The sequence below is a fragment of the Microtus oregoni genome, unplaced genomic scaffold, assembly GCF_018167655.1.
Source record: "Microtus oregoni isolate MIOR12 unplaced genomic scaffold, Mior012 000072F_ref0000427, whole genome shotgun sequence".
NCBI lineage: Eukaryota > Metazoa > Chordata > Mammalia > Rodentia > Cricetidae > Microtus > Microtus oregoni.
The window spans coordinates 2,753,414-2,773,938 of NW_024543979.1; the positions used below are offsets into that span (position 1 = coordinate 2,753,414).

General features: G+C 44.2%; 1 protein-coding gene across 5 annotated transcripts in view; it reads right to left on the bottom strand.

Moving 5' to 3' along the window:
• The window catches only part of Wdfy3 (WD repeat and FYVE domain containing 3), a 248,977-nt gene that overhangs the window by 206,542 nt on the left and 21,910 nt on the right, over positions 1 to 20,525 (bottom strand). For all 5 annotated transcript variants that reach the window (XM_041642101.1, XM_041642100.1, XM_041642098.1 and 2 more), the window contains exon 2: positions 14,330 to 14,414. The gene's annotated coding sequence lies outside the window, so the exon portion shown is untranslated. The remainder of the gene's footprint in view (positions 1 to 14,329; positions 14,415 to 20,525) is intronic.

The window sequence follows — 20,525 nt, forward strand, 5'->3', positions numbered from 1 at the left end:
TTACACAAAGGAGATGAAGTGTTATGAGGAACTAACGGCCAGGCAGTGATGGCGCACGCCTTTAACTACAGCACTTGGGAGGCAGAGGCAGGTAGATCTCTGAGTTCTAGGCCAGCCTGGTCTACAAAGAGAGTTCTAGGACAGCTAAGGCCATTACACAGAGAAACCCTGTCTCAAAAAAAGAAAAAAAAAAAGGCATGTTCCTTATGTAATATTTTAGCAAGGACACGTACTCGAAATCACAGCAGGCAGAAGGCACAGCCACAGTAAAACAGAGGGAAAGGTAGGATACGTGCACACCCTGAAGATGTTCATGTAATAAAAGGCAAAGAAATTGTGCAAACTATTCTAGAGCAAGGGATGCTGAGGACTTGATCCTCCACAATGTTCTGCCCAAGCAATGGAACCAACCAAGCATGGGATGAACCCTCTGAAACCATGAGCCAACATACCCTTCCTCCTTAAGTTCTTTCTCAGAGTGTTCATCATAGCTACGCAAAGGCAACTTCATACAACATCTAGACCAACACAGACCACAGAAGAGCTCATACTGGGGGCCAGCCAAGTGCTGCACCGAGCATCCGCACTGCTGCAGAGCAGAAGGAAGATGGTAGACTGAAGGAACGTAACAGAGCTCAGTGCACAGAGGTGCAGTTGCTAGCATACAAGATCTACATGGAGAGATTCATGGCAGAAGGGCTATCATAAAGAGATGGAAACTTAAATGTTGTGTGTGTTTACATGTACACAGAAGCAATCATATGTGTAAATAAGTAATAAATCCCACACCAGAGAAGGGCAATGACAGGCAAATCGAGATACAAGATTCATGGTGCTCGCTATAGAATATTTTGTAACTTTTCTATAAGAAGTTTGAAATTATTTCTGACAGCCTCAGAAACTGAGATCTGCTCATCTCTAATTCCCACAGTTTCAGGGCAGCAGCAACCAATCAAGCTAGAAAGTTGACAGTTGACCTGGATGACACAATGTTCTCACTTTCCCTCCCTCCCTTCAAGTCCCACATGCAAAACAGCACCCTCGGGTAATGCTGCCCACTGTCCCCACTCTTTTCTCCGTGACCAGGTGGTCCAGGATCTGAGTACTGGGCATCTTGTCTGAAGGACTTTTGTCCCCTACTCGCTGTGGCCTTGAGTTACCTGCATGCTGCTACGGAGTCCCTGTCCCATTTCACCCCATGGTCACATCTGACCACGATCCTCTCTAGATTGCTTAACAGGTCGTGACCTAGGCAGGAAAGAACTTACTTCATGAATTTAAAAGTCACAACACTGACAAAAAACATTACAGAGATATTTTTAGGTCTTTCTTCCTCCTTTTGGATCTTGAGAAATATGCAAAAATTATTACCCAGGGACTTTTGTAATTCCCCAAAAGTATTGTCCAATGAGTACTGCAAACTCAGTCAGGAGACAACTGAAGAAGCCATCTTTTTGGTTTTATTTTACAGTTATAATTGTGTGCGTGCGTGTGTGTGTGTGTGTGAGAGAGAGAGAGAGAGAGAGACAGAGAGAGAGAGAGAGAGAGAGAGAGAGAGAGAATGAATTGTATATATGCGGGTCAAGGACAACTTGCAGGAGTTGGTCCCTTCCCCTTCCTTCTTTTTGGAGATTGAACTCAGTTTGTCATGTTTGGTGGCAATGGCCTTTACCTGCTGAGCCATCTTACTTACTGGCCCTCTGGGAACCACTCTTAAGGCAACTATTGTGAATCAAGCCAATCAGTGCTTCCTTCACACATGACATGGGATAGAACTCTGGGAAAAGATAGAAAGAGAACACAGAACAGAAAGGAAGGAGAATGGAGAGGGGCAGATATGCAATGGAGATGAAGAACAAGAGGGAAGTATGTTCTGTCAGAGTCCACTTACAGCAGACCCTAGTCTACTTAAGAGTTAACTAGTCTTTCAGCTATTCCTAACAAGAGCCAACTGGACACAATCAGTGAAAGCTAATATTTACATGAAACTGAATATCACCGCTGGCTTGGAATCCACCATGCAGTACAGGCTAGCCTAGGCTCACACATGTAGTACAGGCCCCCTGTGTCAGCCTCACAGGAATGCAGGGATTAGAGACATGCTACATCATGGCTGACTTGGGAAAGCCACTTTCACCTGAAAAGTAACACGGGACAGTCCTATCAACATGTTCTGCAAGAACTAAAATTGCTGGGGCACGAGCACAGAGCTGTTCCTACCGGTTTCATCTTATGGTTTTGTAGTTTCCCAGTTCACGGAACCAGCTACAACCACATATAAACAAAGCTACATCCACATAAACGTACGCCTGTTGTGTCCCGAAAGGAACCAACCACAACTACATACGAATAAAGCTACATACACATAAACCTACGCTTATGGTATGCTGGAGCGGACACACACAATGGGATGGGTGATCTTCTCCAGTTCATACAGCAGAACAGGGGTGGATCTTCTCCAGTTCACACAATGAGACAGGGGTGGATATTCTCCAGTTCATACAGCAGAACAGGGGTGGATCTTCTCCAGTTCACACAATGAGACAGGGGTGGATATTCTCCAGTTCATACAGCAGAACAGGGGTGGATCTTCTCCAGTTCACACAACAGGACCAGGTGGATTCTCTCCAGTTCATACAATGAGACAGGGGTGGATATTCTCCAGTTCACAGAACAGGATGTGGATCCAGTTCACACAAGTAGAAGCTAATGAGCTGCATGGAAGGATGAATATGCCATAACCAGAGGTGTGACCTCTCTCCAGAGTAATTCTGCCTTTGATGAGTATAAGAAAATAGGTGTCTTTCAACGTTTAACTTAAACGTTATATGACCACACAACAGAGAGAGAGAGAGAGAGAGAGAGAGAGAGAGAGGATCAAAGATCCATTCAGTTCCAATTCAGCTCTTGCTTGGATTTCTATAGGTCTGAGCATGTAAATATGCGTCTGATTTAAAACAAGAACAAAACTCGGGAATTTTATATGCAGCCAAATTGTTAAATTTGCTCTTCATTCAGACTTTTCAAAGAACTAAAAGCCAGCGCAAAGTAGATGTGTTTAACTAGCTTCCACTTAGCTAGGAGGCTGGTGAGTGTACCTCTTTGATCTTCTGGGGTGAGGAGGTTCAAAACGAGTTGCTCAGAGTATACCACTGTGGCCTGGTGACCAAGTCTAGAAGGACTTGAAGCACAGTCAGTACACTACTTCTGGTGTGGGAGTTCCTTCTGTTTGTGTGTTGCTTTCATTGGTTAATGAATAAAGAAACTGCTTTGAGCCTGATAGGGCAAAACTTAGGTAGGCGGAGAAGTCAGAACTGAATTCTGGGAGGAAGAAAGCAGAGTCAGGAGAAAGACATCATGGAGCCACCAGGTCAGGCATGCCAAATCTTTTCTGGTAGGCCACAAACTCGTGGTGATATCCAGATGAATATAAATGGGTTAAATCAAGATGTGAGAGTTAGCCAATAAGAGGCTAGAACTAATGGGCCAAGCAGTGATTTAATTAATACAATTTCTGTGTGGTTATTTCGGGGCTAAGCTAGCCGGGCAGCCGGGACAAGGGCCCTCTCCCTTGCAACATGCTTCTCCATGCTGTTTTTCTTTCTACTGACTCCTGATTGATGGATTGAGATAGGCTCCCCTCTGTAGCCCAGGCTGGCCTGGAACTCATTATGTAGTTGTCTCAGTCACTGTTCTGTTGCTATGAGGAGACATTATGACCAAGGCAACTCTTATAAAAGAAAGCATTTAACTGGGAGCATGCTTACAACTTTAAAGGTTTAGTCCATCATCATCATGGTGGGGATGGGGCAGCATGGCGGCACAGATGGCACTGGAGCCGTAGCTGGTCCACATCCTGATCCACGGGCCTCCCCTACAGACACACTTCCTCCAGCATGGTCACTCCAACTGCAGTAACACCACATCTCCTAATCCTTCTCATGTAATGCCACTCCCTGATGACTAAGTATTCAAAAATATATGAGCCTAGGGGAGCCATTCTTATTCAAACTACTGTAGTAGACCAGGCTGGGCTTGAACTTATAGTAATCCTCCTGCCTCAACTTCTTGAATCCTATGAGTACAGGTGTGATCCCCCATGTCTGATTAAACAGAGGAAAAATAAAATTCATGTGTAGACAGTGTTCCCTCTGTACTAGAAGGAACCAGGCGTCATCACAAAGAATGGAAACCACCTGTCTAGGCAAGTGCTGCTACCCTGCCCGTGTCTTAGTCACATCACTCCTCAGTTACCTACCCGAGAAGCAAGCTGTCCTGCCTCATCGAATTCTCCCAATTTAACACTCTGCTCAGTTCACCATGTACATGCTCTGCTCCCACTATTTTTTTTGACCCTTTATTTCCTTCCGAAATATCCCCTTATTTCCTGTACCATGTAACATGCCATGACTTCGATATCAAACGCCCCCACAGGCACATGTGTGACAGGCCAAGTCTCCAGCGAGAGCCACTACTGAAAGGGGGATGAAATATTGGAGGAGGGGAGGCCTGGCTGGGGGAAGGGCACCATGGGCATGCCTTAGGGGGACACCTGCTTTCCCATTGCTCTCTGCTTACTGGCAAAACCTGCTCCACTATGCCTTCTGCCATGATGTCCCCTCAGCAGAGCCCAGGACAGCAGAGCAGCTGCTCCTGGATGAAAACCTTAGTGGCAAAGTCAGCAGGTCCTTAAAGTTGCTCTCCTTGCCTGTGTCACAGCAATGGAAACCAACTGGGTTGACATGTCTGTATTCTCACCTGGCTCAGCCACTACCAGAGGAAGACAGAGCTGGAATTCTATCTCCTTACAAGGAAAAGACAGTTAAATATATAGTAAAGTTCTTCCTTAGTCGTGAACTAAAGCAGATTCTTCACAGCTAGGTCTAAGCATCAAAAATTAAAATTCCACTTGGGTAAGACAATGGCCCTTAACCCTGTGAGCCAGGCATTATAACCCTACTATCAAACTGCAAGCACTGTGACAAACTTATTTTGTTTTTACAAAAACGTTTAAAAATAAAACAAATTTCCTCTAAGCAACATCAAAAGGAATGCATTGAGACTATAAATAAGTCACACAAGCAGTCCAACGTTAACATTCCACCCCGAGAGATCAAAGGAATTATTGTGCGCTCGCGCTCCCCCCCCCCCCCCCACCATGTTGTGTATTTAACTATCTGCTCTGCTTTCTTCAGTGGATTTCTGGAAGAAGATGTTACTTTCTAGCATGTGCCGTTTGTTTCTCTCAGGCCATCATTACTCAGAGATGTGGGTCCACGGTTCATACCCACATTTTGTTTCCTAGGCATCCACAAGTGTTCAGTATAGGACTGTATTCTCAGGAAAGGGATTTCATACTTATTTGACCATTTAGCTTGACCCAAGTAGCTGCTATATTTCAGGTCCACATTTACCCACCGTCTTTCACAAGTGACCTCTTTAATCCTAACTATAATCAGGTGATGTAGACATCATCTATCCTGTTTCCACTAATTTTCATGTGTAGCCCCGGCTATGAAGTCGCCTTTAGTTTATAAACCGGAAGCACTTTACTAATTTACTAAGTTGAGAATGAAGATGAGCAGCCACACCAGCGGCCAGAGGAGCAGAGTTAGGAGAGTCGGCTGGCTGCAGTCTCTGCTCCTTCCCCCAAACTAGCTACAAAGGATGGCAAGAAGCTCAAGTCCCGAGCAGAGCTGTTGACCTAGGGCCCACAGAAAACAGACTACAGCCAGGATCTGGTTCTGAACTGCATCCCGCTGTAGAGTCACATCTCAGAGTATAGATGCAGCCTCGTGTGAGAGTGTGTCAAAGCTGTCAGAGCGTCGTGGTGAATATGTCTTTGAAAATTAGCAAGAAGAAGTGCAAAATCTCAATTTTACCTGTACACATGCATAGAAAACCTTTGACAAACTGAAAAAACGTCTAACGCATACAACCTCTTCGGCCTTTCCAACAAAAAATCATGCAGATCTGGGCTCACTCAGCCCCGTTCTGGAAGACACCTTGTAAACCCTGTTCTCATCCGTCAGCCCCAGCCAAGCACAGCTAACTCTGCTGCTATCCGATTTTCGGGGACTTATTTTTTTTGTACATCTCATGTGGCTTCCTGCTCCTATGGCAGGATATTTTCCCACGTCACTAGGCAGACTCCAGAAATAAAAAGATAAAGAATGTGGATTTCTTTAAGAATACTAGTGGAAGTATTTGAGTCTAAATGAACAAAAGCAAGCTAGTCATGGTTGGGTGACGTCCCTACAATCCTGGGACTGGGATTGGGGAAGGAAACTGAGGCAGAAGGATCGTGAGTCTAACACAGGCTCAGGCTACACAGTGAGATTGTCTAAGAAGTAAAAGAAGTGAGAGGTGAGTTACACAATGAGCTGTTCTCCCTTGGCCTTTACATTTCTAGGACTTGGCTTCGTTTTGGCTTTTTTTTTGGGGGGGGGGGGGGGGTAGGAGTTCTGCAGCCCTGAAAATAAAACTCACATGTGCTAAGCAAATGCTGCTACCCAGCTATATCCTTCAATTAAATTTCTAGTACTCAGGGCAGAGTAGAGATAAATTTCCTGCAGAGTGTTCACCGCTTCCTCTGAGAATGGATTACCATTCTCATTAAAAGTGAGAAGAACATAGAAGACTATGACTGCTCTTTCTTTTCCTTGATAAACAAAAGCACAAGACTCTGCCCACAACACGTTCAGGACCCCAGAGTTGCAGAACTATCTGTTGCAGCAGTGAAGAACTATGGCTGAACCACACACATCTCTCCAGCAGCAATGTTCACTGGAGTGTATCATCAAGGGAAACCAAAAGTAGAGGACTAAACTTGTGGAGGCCCCAAAATGTGAGCCTACTTCCACCCTGTCTGAAGCTCAGAGAGTTTTAGCTTGTTCAAAGTTGTTGACAAGCGTGGCTACACACCCTGACCTACTGTGTGGTTGCTTGGTCCTTTTGACATTAAGGTGGCCCACACAGGTAGATCCACTCCACCCTGGCCAGTGGTCAGGCTATTCAAGCGTACTTCTGCTCCTTCTTTTGAAATAGGAGATTTGACCTTGGGTGTGGCTGCCTTCAGGATACTTGGTCTGGGGTGGGTTCACTGCCTAAACAACAGAATGCTTTTCTCCTGGATTAATGGCTTGAAGGCTTAAATTGCTCTTTGTAACGTGGTAAAGCAGTCTTTGTCTTCTTCCCTGTTGTGTTGGGGTATGAAAGTGTATGGACATTTAACACAGGCGAATTTCAGTAGTCACTGAACTCCCTCCTGGTGCTATCCTATGTTTCTGTTTTATTATTTTCACTTACATATTCATTCTCTTTACTGCTTTCCTAATTCCCATGACCCTACCTGGTAAGTGGTATTTTTGTCAAAGCTGGTCTCCAACATAAAGTGTCTTTATAAAACTTGTGAATTACTTAAAACACCTTATACATTGTCTATTAATTTTGTTGAGTAGTTTTCTAACTTTTAAAAAATCCAACCATGCTGAGATCCAGGGCTCAGGTAAAGCAGCAGAAAGGAGCACAGGGCTCGCAGGGTGGCTAGGCATGTAAACGCACTTGCTACAAACTTGATCATTTGAGTTCGAGCTTCAGGCTCCACACAGGGGTAGGAAAAGCACCAACGCCTGAAAGTCATCCTCTGACTTCCACACTTACGGTGTTGTGTAAGTGCACGGACAGACATCTGCACACCAAATGAGCAAACGTTTTTTAAAAAAAAAACAAACTTTAATCCTACCACTCGTGAGGCAGGGACAGGGGTATCCCTATGAGTTCAAGACTAGCCTGGTCTACATAATGAGTTCCAAGATAGCCAAGGCTACAGAGTAAGACGTCTGAGAAAATAAAATAAAGCGTTTTTTCTTTTAAAAAAAAAGGGGGGAGGGGAGCCGTGCGGTGGTGGCGCACGCCTTTAATCCCAGCACTCGGGAGGCAGAGACAGGTGATCTCTGGAAGTTTGAGGCCAGCCTGGTCTACAAGAGCTAGTTCAGGGACAGGCACCAAAACTACAGAGAAACCCTGTCTCGAAAAACCAAAAAATAAAGGGGGGGGGGGGGGGGGTGGTATATCCAATTTGGAACCAAAGTAGAAAAGATGCCAAAGGTTACCACACAGTTTTTGCTGTCTGCTTCAGACAAAGCAGGACTGACCTGTTTGAGGCCTACCTGCTTCTTAAACAGAGTGAAGCTCTCACTCAGATACCTGTTTCCACTAGAATTAGAATGCCCTCTCATTCAGACTCCTAAAGAGCTACAGAAATAAAGTCTAGCACAAAACCCAGTACCCATAAATACAAGAAACCATAAAGAGACACTCCAAATTAGTAACCTTGAAACAGACTCAAACTTGCACCTCCTGTTTTTTTTCAGGACAATCTCTGACTTTCCCTTCCAGTTTCCACAGTAAGCGTACTCCCTTTCTTCCTGCCACAAGGTCCTAGAGAAACCGTCCTTTCCCTGGATCTGGGCAGGAAACTCTCCATGAACATTAAGCTGCACTCTTCCAAGAATGCCTGCTGGACATCCTTCAGAATGGGAGCATGGCTCCTCTCTCCTACCAGGGACACTTCTCTGAGAACGGCCACTAGACACGCTCAGAAAGGGCCCATGGCTCCTCTCTCCTACTGAGGAGACACACAACAAGGCACTTAGGTAGTTAGCCTTCGTACTTGGATGGACCACTGAACATGCTAAGAAAGCTGAGCAAACAGCAACAAAAACAAGATACAGGCAACTCTAGGAGAGAAACAAAGGCGCAGGCACCTAGAAAGGTTCTTGTCTGTGGCAGCCTGGCTGCACTCCCTGCCCTGGAGATCTACAGGATATGGCAGCTGTTTTCAAAATGACTCCAGAGCCAGGGGCTCATGCCTGTAATCCCAGCACTCAGGTCTGAAATCGGCAAGGACAACACAGTGAGATCCTGTCTCATACACACACTGTCTACAGCGAAAGGTAACTACGAGCAACTACCTAAATAGATAGAGTTCCAAAGTAAAGTACTTAATACATTAAATACCAAAAATAAAATTAGATTTAGCAGTGCTTGAGATTCAGTTTCAGGTCAGTAGGTTTTTCCCCAAATAAAATTTTACCTCCACCCAGGGTTAGAGCATGACCTAACTAAACAGAACTATTTTTAAATCCTTAGTATCCTTAGTGGGGGCTTATTTGGAGAACAGAGTATACATTGATCTTCATCTAAAGGGGCAATTAATTAACAACAACCCCTGTAGAGAAACCCAAGTGGTCTAAGTGTGAAAACCTGCCAGGCCCCAGACACGCCTCTCCCGTCAACTGTCTGCAGATTTCCAGAGCGCCTCTCGTTTTCTCATCAGCAAAATGGCTCTGCTACTGGTTCTTAGTAGAAGCGGCAGAGGTGATGACCGCGTGCAGAGACGGTCTGGTGCAGCGAGAGGCGTGGCTCTGCCTGACTAGAGAAAGGAGCCGAAGGTCCATGTCCCCATGGCCTTGTCAGGGAGTGTTCTGGTCATTTTCCCTGTGACCTGTCCTACCAAGATCTCTGCTAAAAACGCCTGCATGGATTACTGTGGCTCTGAGATGTCTGGTGGCTTCCGGGGCCTCCTGAGGAGCAGATCCTTGAGGAAGTGGATCTGTGTAAGGAGAAGGGAGGAGCTCAGGAGGAAGTCTCCCACACCCAAGCACCTTGACCTGATTGGATCAGGCCTCAGACGTGTGTCCGGGCACATTGTGTTGCTTTGTTTTTCCCTTCAGGAGTGACTGACAGACTTGTAATCTCAGCACCTGGAGGCCACAGTGAAGGGACAGTGTGGGCCAGCCTGGGCTACATGGGGATCTGTCAGAAAGGAAAGACGGAACAAACACAAATGAGTGTAACGAAAGGGCTTGGCCGTATAACTGATCTCGAGGAAAGACGGGAAGTGGTGATCTCTGGGACACAGGCTCTCGGGCTGTTTTGTTAGTTCTTTGTGCACTGAGGCAGGAAACTCAAAGAAACTGGCCTAGACCCCACTTCAGAAGCCCAGGTTCAGGACCCTGTGACTGCATGGATGGCCATGTGAACAATCACATTTCAAATCATACAGAGAAAGGAACAGAGTCCTTGAAATTTTTTTTCTTACCTAATATTTTTAGTTTTTTATATAAAAAATTAGGATATCCAATTACTTGTTCAAGAGCTGCCTCTAAGAGCCTCACAGGTATGAATATACCTCTCTGCCCCAGTTTTGATAAAAGTTAAACTTTAAAGAGCACAGTTAAGATTTGGCTTAGTTCAAAAGCATCAGTAGATAAGCCTTGTGCTTTGCCATATTTGAGGATAGAATATTCAGGAACGAGGGCTGTGGGGTGTGTGTGTGTGTGTGTGTGTGTGTGTGTGTGTGTGCGCGCGCGCATGTGCGTGCACATATGTATGTTTACACATCTTTGAAGGAAAACTGCTCAAAGTTTCTTAGAAAGCAAACCATCCCACTTGAAAGGATGCCTCATGCTGGGCTGGGGGAGGGCTCAGGGGTGAAGTGCTTTGGCACAAACCTGATGACCGTGTCTCATCCAGACATAATGGTGTCTGTGATCACAGTGTTGCCACAGCAGACCAGGAGGTGGACAGAGCAGATATGGCAGCTGCGCCTGGGGTACACAGTAGCAAATAACAAGGAGACTGTCTCAGACAAGATGGAAGGCACAGTGCTATGCCCAGAGCTGCCCTCTGACCTCCACATGCATGCTGTAACACGTGCACGCGCACACACACACACACACACAGGGAGGGGGAGGATTAAAAAATAGAGCACATTAAGCCTGACTGTGAAGGTCTTCCCACACACTTAGGTTGTCTAGAAATCAGTGATTGTGTTTTTATGTGGGCTATCTTTCTCTCCTGTGCTTCTTAGATTATGCTTTTCGGTGTTTTTCATTTCTTGCACCTGCTGAAGAATAGCCTGTTCAAAGAATTTAGTTTGATAATGTCACATTTATATTTGAAATCCACCTACATCATCTGAATAATAACTAATGGTAATAAAAACAGTATTATTAGTAGGTAGCATTTACTGTTTCCTTGGGTTTCTTTATCATATATTCCTTCATTTATTCTTCCTAATAAATAGATTCCACTATTGTTAGTCTAATTTTCTGCTTGGGTGGTGATAGGGCCAGAGTCGCTGGCTGGCTCCAACACTCTGCAGCTGCATGGGTCTTATAGAAAAACATCTCACTTCTTCCTTTTGATCCTAAATGGGCATGAAACAGTTTGACTGTTTGTGTTTGAACGCAGTATTAAAGATGATAGACATTTGTATCAGGCTCTTTTCATTTAGGCCACCAGCCATCTCCCAAATCATGACACAGACTTGTTAGTTTTGAATGCCCTCACTACCTTGGGCATGTTTCTGGCTAGCTCTTTTAACTTAAAATTAACCTGTTTTTCTTTACCTTTTGTCTTGGGGCTTATTACCTTTCTTCTGTATATCTTCTTTCACCGTTTCTCATATGTGGATGGCAGATGGCAGCTGCCTGACTTCTTGTCCGCAGCATGTCTCTCTTTCTCTCTTCCTCATTCTCTCATCTTCCTTCTCTCAAACCTAGATTTCTCCTCCTATTTATTCTGTCTGCCCACCAGCCCCACCTATCCTCTCTCCTGCCTAGCTATTGACTGTTCAGCTTTTTATTAGACCAATCAGGTGCGTTAGGCAGGCAAATGCAACTTATCTTTACACAATTAAACACACATCCTTATATTGTTAAACAAATACAGCATAAATAAAAGTAATACATCTTTGCCTAGTTAAAATAATATTTTACAACAGTTATTGTGTTAAACACATGTTTCAGACATCTTATTCTATTGGTGAGAAAAATATAAAACTTCCTGGTAGGAAGGTGTTTCAGGAAGAGTGTTTCTTCATGCTCTATTTTTAATCTCAGGTATCATTCAATAAGCCAAAAGTCTACAGAAAAGGGGAAAATTATACAAAGTTTCACAGCAAGATATAAAGTGGTGATGAAACATTTCAACATTCTGAGACCTAAATTCTGTGCCTACTTAGTGACTTATCCTTCGTCCATGGTGACGAACACCAGACTCTGGGTATTAGGCCTGCCAGGTCAGTGCTCTGCCCCGTGAAGACTCCTCCTCCTGGGTACTAACTTTTAACCAGCATTTTTTAAAATTAAGGAAAAATAAATTTTAATCTAAAATCCTAAAATTATTAGCAATATGCTACTTTATTTTACAATTTTTTTTTCTTTTTTTTTTTCTTTTTTTTTTTTTTTTTTTTTTTTTTTTTTTACATTGTGTCTCGTGCGGCCCCGGGCTGGGCACGGCCGCCCGTCCCCCCTAGGCCGCCGAGAACTACTCTACCCCTTCGTTCTGGCCGCCGGGAGCAGCTGAGCTCAAGGTTATTTTACAATTTTATCCAGATTATAAGAACTTTTTCCACTGGGCATTTTCAGCTTCAATCAGTGTCTGTATTCACAAATTCACCTGTCATTTCTTCAGTTCCTTCCCTGAAACGCTTCAGTTCCTCATTGGGTACTGGGGCTGGGATCTAAGCGTGCTCTACCACTGACTTTCTGCACACACTGTCTGCTGGAAGGGGCGCTGGCAGGTGACCACACCTGCATTTCGGAGGGAAGAAGTCGGGCTTTTTAGAGAATAGGCCTTGAAGGGAAGGCCAATGTGAGGTTTTAAATGCCCCTCTCCTGAGCCTGTCTGGAGCCGGGCAAGGAATGGGGGCTCTGGGAACTGTAGGCTCCTGTAGAAGAGCCTGCTGGGGGTCTCCATTGAGACACAGCTGGGGAGGAGCAGTGAAGCATGCTGCCAGCGTGAAGGGTGATGGCTGAAGGCAGGAGTTACCAGGGTCAGGAGCACGCGCATGTGTCCAGGGGACAGAGAAACCTGAGTGTGTACAGAAGAGAGTGAAACACACCGTGTGTAAAGAGCATGGGGAAAGGTGAGTGTGTGCAGAGGACAGGGAAACACGCATGTGTCCAGAGAACAGACACTTTGCTGAGAGCTGGCAAGGAATTTCTGTGCTTAGGCCCCTGGGTCACCATTGTGCAACCTGGCTGTGTTTCTGCCCTTGGATCTGTGTCTCCTGGAAAACTCCCAAAAGCCTGATACCTTTCCCTTTTTAGTTAAGCTGGGGGATTTTCAAACAGCAGAGAAGATGCCCAAAAGGCACCATCTCCACAGTGAAGAACATTCCTGAAGGACTGATAGCCCGTGAAAAAATAAGCAATTCAAAGTCCCTCAGTTAAAATGAAATGCTACAATTAAGGCAGTTGCAGAATCCTAGGGCTCACAAACACCTACAGTGCCACTTTCCACTCCAGCTGGTCACCACTCACAATGGAGACAACAGAACTAATTAAAGAGCCCTGCACTCTGAAGTTACTACAGACGTCCCAGCTCACTGCTGCTGACTCCAGTGTCAAAACAGTACACACCTCCTAAAAACCTTGCTTTCAGTATTGAACTTGGCTCTTTTCTGGGTCCAGTGATAGTGCAATAGTCTCAGATGCTGGACGGAGCAGAGAGGGGCAGCTTCCAATCAGCAGGGGTGGGGTGGGGGATGATGTTCCACAGTGTGCTATGTTGCTAGACCATGACGCTCCACGTGTATGTAAGTGCACTAACAATATAATATAATTTCACTTTATGATGTGTTAGTTCATCAAAACTCAGTATTTTCCAGGAAAGAGAGAAAGGAAATGTTTCTAATACATGATTTTTTCATTTACTGATGTGGGATTCCCCTCTGTATGCTGTGAATATGTTTTATTACCAATGGTTAATAAAGGAGCTTCTTTGGCATATGGTAGGGCAGAATATAGCTACGCAGGAAAATTAACCTGAATGCAGAGAGAAAGAAGACAGAGACAGGTAGGCACCATGTAGCTGCAGAAGGACACCAGAACCTTACCAGTAAGCCACAGCCTCATGGGGATACACAGATTAATAGAAATGGGTTAGTTTAAGATGTAAGAGCTAAGTAGGAACACGTGTAAGCTGTTGACCAAGCAGTGTTGTAATTAATATAGTTTCTGTGTGATTATTCCCATATGGGCGGCCGGAAGATGAATGACCAGTCTCCATTTACAATTTACAGGTACCAATACTAAAAATATTGATGATTAAAGACAGAATTGCTGCTGAAGATAGTGAATTCCAACAAACCCGGTTTGGTGCGAATGAAGAGAAAATGGCATTCCCAAGCTTACCCAGCTATCAGGGATGAAGCAGAATGGAAACCTCGGCGGGCATTCGGAACCCCAGCTCAGGAGACTCAAGGATTCTGTCCTTGGCTCCTTTACCAACAGCCTAATAAAGTCCCCAAACTGACCTGATTCTGTGAGCTGGGCTGGCATGAGCCTGTAGAGGCAGGAACGACAGGTACTTTCTTCCTGAAGATGTCGAGGGTATCACACCTGTGAGAAAGAAAGAGACTCAGCTCATGTCCTGAAGACGAGTTGACCCAGGATCTTCTGCCACCTCTACCTGTCGCCTGCCACCTCCCTTCAACACCCGAGAGCCCATCACTCAAGGCAGATAAACCCAGGAGAGGAGCCAGCAAGATGGCTCAGTGGGTAGAGGTGCTTGCCGGCAAGCCTGACAACCACACCTGAGTTTGATCCCTGGAACCCACACAGTGGATGGAGAAGAGGATTCCTACAAGTTGCTCTCTGGACTCCAGAAGGTCAGCAGGCACAGACGCGCACACAAAAAGAGTAAACAAAATGTAAGAAGAAGCTTTTAAAAAAGAAATAGGGCTGATAGCTTTTCTTAAAATCCATGAAAAGCAGGTCACGTCACCCAGTTTGGCTTTACTTGGTGAAGCAACCGAGACCCAGAGAAGTTAGGTGAAGACAAACTGACGAAGCCGCAGTGAGTGACGGGGCCAAGCTAAAGCCAGAGCCACCCCTTGGGGCTGGTATTCACTGTCTCCCCTTCAGAGAAAACAAGCAAACACACAAACAAACCAGTATCCCCTTAGGTATGTGTGTCTAGCATCAGGAGGTACATGCAGTGAAGAGCTAAACGGATTTGTGTGAATTTAAAATCAGAAACCCCCACCCTCCCTCACAGGTCACACTCCAGCCACTCCACACACAGAGTATTTAAATTTTTCTCTTATTTGTGAGTCCCTATTTCAGCATGAGAATCCTAGTATCTGGATATAGAGCCAGCATTCCATGCCTTCAAATGTGAGTAGCAACATTCTGCTTTCCTGCTCACTACTAGTCTGGGTCATAAAACTTTGTTAATCTCACTATTCATAGTATAATAATTGAAACAAAATCAGTTAATCACTCAAGACCTATCCAAATTTAATCTAGCGGTGATAAGTATCTCACTTCTTGGCTGTTTCTTTTTACTATTGCTGATGGTTTTTATTTGTGTTTGTTTGTTTATTTATTTATTTATTTGTTGAGACTCTGTAGCCCAGGCTAGCCTTGAACTCCCAACTTCTAGGATTACAAGCAAATACCACCATGCCAACCAAGCTTGGCTGATATTTAATTAATTAGAAGGTAAAGTTGGAGAGAAAAATATTCTTCAAAATTTGGAAGCCATCTCTTAATGAGCCCAGTTCATTAATGACAGCTCATCAGGTAAAGAGCCGATTTCTGCAAGATGGGCTCTGAGTTCAATAAACATGCCACAGCACACAGATGGAAACAAATAGATAATAAATGTTACTTTTCAAAATCCTTCATTGCATTTTCAACAACTTTAAGTTGCATGTTGTATCAGATGATAGACACACAAACAAGCTCACTGAGGAAGAAACATTTAAACCAGCAACTTAGCGGCACCAATAGTAATTCAAATTGCAGTGAAGACACCTGTCCTAAATCCAACTTAACTGGGTCTTCCATAGCATAGGCTGACCTTGAACTCACTATGGAGTCAATCTTCCTGCACCCACCTTCAAGTGCTAGGATTATAGACGTGAGCCACCACAGCTCATCATGGAATGCTGGAGATCCTATAAATGAATCCATAGAAATAACACCAAACAGTGCTTATTTTATAGGGCTTAATGTTCTCATTCAATATTACTTTCCAACATTCAGAATGCTAGACAAATGTTCTGCTAACAGAACTATAGCCCTATCTTAATTATATTTTAAACATATTATTTGCTACTTACAATTATTTGTAAACGTTCAGCTAAATTCAAAGCAAAATAATAACATGAACATCGCGAGGTTCATGACTCTGAATCTTATCAAATGAAAACTAAATATGTGCATTCTCCTTCATGTCTAGGACACAGTTCAGAGATACAATATGTGCATTCTCCTTCATGTGTAGACACACAGTTCAGAGATATAAAATGTGCATTCTCCTTCATGTCTAGGACACAGTTCAGAGATATAATATGTGCATTCTCCTTCATGTGTAGACATACAGTTCAGAGATATAATATGTGCATTCTCCTTCATGTCTAGGACACAGTTCAGAGATATAATATGTGCATTCTCCTTCATGTGTAGACACACAGTTCAGAGATATAAAATGTGCATTCTCCTTCATGTGTAGGACACAGTTCAGAGAAATTCTAACATGTGGGTCAGGACCCTTCCTAGCACTGACACTTCCCTAACACACGTGTAGAACAGCAAAACAGAACAAAAGAAAAATCTATTCTTTTTTTTTTCCCCCAAGACAGGGTTTCTCTGTAGCTTTGGAGCCTGTCCTGGAACTAGCTCTTGTAGACCAGGCTGGCCTCGAACTCACGGAGATCTGCCTGCCTCTGCCTCCCGAGTGCTGGGATTAAAGGCGTGCACCACAACCACCTGGCGAAAAATCTATTATTTTAATAAAAGAATTAGTAACCACTTTGGGGTTAGGTTACAAAGCACGGCATCATTCTGAAGTGCAAAGCAAACGAGCCATATCCACAGACAACAGTACTTTGGAAAGTGAGGCCAGAACAAGAATTCAAGGCCATCCGCAGCTATATAGGAAGTTGGAGGTCTAGCAGGGGCTACATGAGAGCCTCTAGATACAGACAAACAAAAACAGAACATCTAGCAACTGTCTCCTAACTCAAGAACTAAACATAGGTTACTCCTGTTACTCCATACCTCCAACTCCCGCCATTTATAAATGCACACGTCTATTTTGCCTTCATCATTGTTTTAAGTATATTATATATTTATGTCTCTTTCAACAAGATGGTATTCTAGTTTCTTTATAAATCTATAAAAATGACAAACAGCTCTTATGTTTGACTTAATGTTTCTATTCAATATTACATCTCCAAGACTCATCCATTCAATTTTCCTGATACTAAATTTATTCCCTACTATGTGCTTAGCAATTATGCTCTCATGAGCAATAATGGCTCATATTTAGCTATATCCTTCACTTCCTTATAATTTTAGGATATAAAATGGTACTCACTGCAATCTTAATTTGCATCTTCTTGCTCCTTAATATGCTGCATATTCTACCATATCACTGGCTACCTCATGGCTTCTCTTTGGTGAAAGGGCTGTTCCTACCTTCTGCTCTTTCTTCCTTTTCTCTTACACGTGCTGATTACCTGGTTCTGCCAGTTCTGAGAGGCCAGGCCCAAGCAGGTATCAGATAAAGTAGAAGCAGGAAGCCAGACTGGAAGAGCCAGCTGTGTGCCGATGTTTTCCTGACTACATCCTTCTGAGTGGCATGCGGATAGAGATACTGTAAAGCTCAGATATAAAACACGATACAGTGGATGGAGCTTTCTAAGCTTGCATTTCAATATAAATTCAGCCAAGAAAAAGCTTAGAAGATGTCAGCACATTCTACTTGTAGCCTACAACACAATTTCAAGGTGTCAAGTTTTAAACAGACCACAATTTAGACAGTGTTTCCACCGTGGCCCTTATAGTTTATATATTCTTATATTCTGCCTTGTTTACCTCTGATTTAGAGTGAGTCTGGTACAGTGTCCAAGGGTTGAGTATTTTTAAACGCACAAATGTTCATACATAAAAATCTGAATTTCAAAACTCAGTTATATAAATTAAAAGCAGTCGCCTGAACTCCAGATTTAGCTAAATGTTAGCTATGCCTCGATCTCAGCAAAGTCTAAAGGACTTAGAATCAAGTAACTCTTTGTAGTTTGCAGATCAATGAAAAAAAAAAACACTGTTTCTCAGTCTTTAGCAATTTTCAAGGGTCTCTGAGTTTAAATAAAGTGAACCATTAAATAATAACAAAATGCTCACTTTCAGAAAGAAACTTTTAATAAGCAATGTTATAGCCTCCTATGGCTCTTCTGGGACACCTGCCAGACAACATAATGAAAAGTACCAAGGAAACAAACAAAAGAGCACACGAAATCTGTAGCCCTCCACATGCTGACCTGATCCCAGAAACCATGAGAAGACGGTACCGCCCCCACCCCCACCACTGTGCCAGCTTCATGGTCACACATGGCCTCTAAACCTCCGTCAGTATCGATGTCAGCCTGCTGCTAAGCACCGACATTGCTGGTTAAGTCCCACTTCTGTCTCCTCCCAAGAAAATAACAACTACTGGCAGACAGATCTCCAATTACTAGAAGATAAACAACCCTTTCCCCTAATATCCCTGTAGGGACCGTCAGACATCACTTCCGCCTGCTAGAACCCTCCCATTCAAACTGAGCACACTCCTATTAGATTTCTCCCCAGCACCGCACCACTGAAACTGAGAGGTAGCAGGTAACCTACAGACTTTCCCTGAGCTACAGGCAGCACCAGCATAACCCCCACCTCCACCCCGGGCATGCTGACAGGTTCCTGTCCCTGCTGCTCACTCTCTTAGTCTGACCCCATTCTTGGTGACTCCCTTCGCACCTCCTTGACTGATCCCTCCTCCATCCCCACCTCTAAAAGCCTAGTTCCTACCCCTCCCTACACTCCAGCAGCAGATACAACTGACAATTCCCAAAGTACAGTCAGAGTCTCTTCACTTACACAGTATCTGCGCTGGTCAATGTCAGTGTCATCTGTCTCATGAGTTCCTGCTAGGGTTTAGGAGCTGACCCTCAGATCTCTACCCTGACTGTATTCCAGTCCTTTCTCAGGAGAGGACGATCAGAGTGTAGAGCATCCCTACCCCATGGCGGCTTCTCCTTGCCCTCAGTGAGAATTAACACTGTCATCAAAGAGTCAGTAAGACATGGTCGTGCTCCCGCCACCATTTCCTACCACGTCCTCACACCTCAGGGACCTGGCACATCCTGCCTCAAGGCCTTCGCACTGGCTGCTCTGTCTGTGAGTGCCCTTATGAGACATCATTTCTGTGCAACCGTACCAGGCAGTGTTTCCAAATCTGCCCTCAGATCCCCTCACTCCCTTCTCTCCAGTTAACTTCTTCTCTTGTTTTCCCTAACTCCCCCCCACCCCCGCCACACACACACAGAAAGTAAAATTCATGAGAGCAGAAATTTGTTTTGTTTGGTATAACATCCTCAACACCTAGGAAAGGAGACAGGAAACAATGGCAGACAGTTAACAAGCAAATGTATACCTATTAGGGCAATAAAAAGGCCAGAATGAATAAAACAAGAGCATTAAATAATCATGGGCTTTTTAAAATTTGAATAAATTCTTCTAAAAGCCCTTTAAAATATAAGATAGTGACAATCCTGAGGACAGCAGCTGACGAGCAGGTGTGATTGTAGTTACAAGAGAAAACGTGCCCCTAAAAAGAGTCTCCGGAGCCATGAATGGCTTGTTTTCTCCTAACTCCTGCCACAGCTGACAAGGGTGGTTTTTGCAGAGTTCAACACCAAAGCGGAGAGAAATACTGCAAACCGCTCATTCCAAACTCCGACTCCAGGCAGAGAAACAAGGGCTCCGTAAATGAGAACAGTCTGGAATAAAGGGCAGGTGTTTTTAATGTTTTAAATATTTTGCTTTGAAATAATTTCAAACTTACAGAAGAGTTACAAACGCTGTATAAGAACACAAAAACCACAGTAAAGCCAGGTTCACCTACCTCTAGCTACCCATCTTATTTCAATCTGTGCTCATCTGTTCTTCCCCAGCCCCCTCCCCAGGATAAATCACAGGTGCCACAAGCATCACAGCCCTGTGCTTCTCTGCGATTGTGCATTTTGCTAGGGGTACATTCCTGTACAGACAAAACAGAGCCATCAACTCCAGCTAATCCTCATCATTACACCTTCATCTGCCCATCCCTCAGTCTGTGTAGCCACATTTCTCAGCTGATTCAGTGATAGGTTCTACAGCACCTTCTCTCAACCTGGCAGGCAACGGAAGATCAAGTAGTGCACTGCTAACCCACGCTTACATCATGGCCTCTAATGGGAACAGGGCTCCTTCTGCAGCCTTCATTTACAGGACTAACTTACTCATAAAACACGCCCTCTGCTCATACCGCTCCGTTTTCTAAAGTATAGCATTCCTGATTCAGGATTCGCCTGATGGTTCCTCCTAACGGGAGGTCATGCCACTTGGGCAGAGATGAGAATATGTCCCTTTGGGGTGTCATAACTGCAGTCACCAATGTATAATCGCTATTTTATTCCTTGC